The 1,712-nt window shown below is 45.9% G+C and overlaps 1 protein-coding gene across 1 annotated transcript in view; it reads right to left on the minus strand.

Annotated features, from left to right (window-relative positions):
* LOC103606944 (F-box/WD repeat-containing protein 12-like) overlaps positions 1-1,712 on the minus strand; it is a 33,857-nt gene that overhangs the window by 17,761 nt on the left and 14,384 nt on the right. The gene's annotated exons all lie outside the window — the stretch shown is intronic.

Here is a 1,712-nt window from a genome sequence, read left to right on the forward strand (position 1 = left end):
CTGCCCTGCCATTAAATTCACCCATTGAGTTCTTAACCTTTGTTACTGAATTTTCCTATTCAAGAATTTCTACTTGGTTATTTTCTAAATCTATTATGTCATGTTTTATATCCATAAGTTCTCTGTTGAAACTTACCCTATTTACCCTGAACATCGCAACCATAGATGTTTTAATGTTGGTGTCTAATATCTATAACGTCTGAAGCCCCTGTGGTTCTCTTTACATTGTCTACTATCTCTCCTGCCAGTTCTAGCTCATATTATCTTACCTCTTCATATGCCTAGCTTTAAGTAGAAATCATGTGAAGCATGGAGCGATGTTATCTTTCTCCAAAATGGATTTTTGTTCACTCCTACCAGGTGATCAGGGGTGCTGAGCCACAGCCTATGCAAGAGGGCTGGTTGACCCACAGCCTACCCTTACCCTTAGGTTGCAACACTTGCTAATCTCACCCAGTGCATGACGATTCACAGGCTTGCCATATTTGGTGGCCTTGGCTTTTGTCCCCTAGGCTGTCAAAGTTCTGCTCGGTCTCTCAAATGCCTTGGAGTAAATATTCCCAAGGCAAAAATAGCCCCCAGTGATGGGGTCACCACTGCGATCCCATCTCCTAAATCTTGCCCTAGAAGTTGTTCTNCTGCCCTGCCATTAAATTCACCCATTGAGTTCTTAACCTTTGTTACTGAATTTTCCTATTCTACGATTTCTATTTTTTTTTTTTTTTAAAGATGACCAGTAAGGGGGGCCGGCCTGGTGGCGCACTGCTACAGTGCGGCGCTTGGGAGTGCGGCGGCGCTCCCACTGAGGGTTCGGATCCCACATACAGACCGGTTCCCGCTCACTGGCTGAGCGAGGGGCGGGGGCGACACTGAGGGTTGCGATCCTGTTGCCGGTCCTGGTACGGTACGGGGGCAACACTGAGGGTTGCGATCCGTTGCCGGACAGGGAAAAAGACAAAAAAAAGGAAAAAAATAAAAAATAATAAAAAAAAGATGACCAATAAGGGGATCTCAACTCTTGCCTCGGTGTTGTCAGCACCACGCTCTCCCAAGTGAGCACCGGCGATCCCTAGATAGGATCCTAACCCATGGCCTTGGTGTTATCAGCACTGCACTCTCCCGAGTGAGCCACGGGCCGGCCCCTATTCTACAATTTCTACGTGGTTATTTTCTAAATCTATTATGTCATGTTTTATATCCATAAGTTCTCTGCTGAAATTTCCCTCCCTGAACATAGCAACCATGGATGTTTTAATGTCGGTGTCTAATATCTATAACGTCTGAAGCCCCTGTGGTTCTCTTTACATTGTCTACTATTTCTCCTGCCAGTTCTAGCTCATATTATCTTACCTCTTCATATGCCTAGCTTTAAGTAGAAATAATGTGAGGCATAGAGTGATGTTATCTTTCTCCAAAATGGGTTTTTGTTCACTCCTACCAGGTGATCAGGGCTGCTGAGCCACAGCCTATGCAAGGGCTGGTTGACCCACAGCCTACCCTTACCCTTAGGTTGCAACACTTGCTAATCTCACCCAGTGCATGACGATTCACAGGCTTGCCATACTTGGTGGCCTTGGACTCCAGCTTTTGTCCCCTAGGCTGTCAAAGTTCTGCTCAGTCTCTCAAATGCCTTGGAGTAAATATTCCCAAGGCAAAAATAGTCCCCAGTGATGGGGTCACCACTGCGATCCCATCTCCTAAATCTTGCCCTA

Source organism: Galeopterus variegatus, unplaced genomic scaffold (assembly GCF_000696425.1).
Source record: "Galeopterus variegatus unplaced genomic scaffold, G_variegatus-3.0.2 Scaffold6976, whole genome shotgun sequence".
Taxonomy (NCBI): Eukaryota; Metazoa; Chordata; class Mammalia; order Dermoptera; family Cynocephalidae; genus Galeopterus; species Galeopterus variegatus.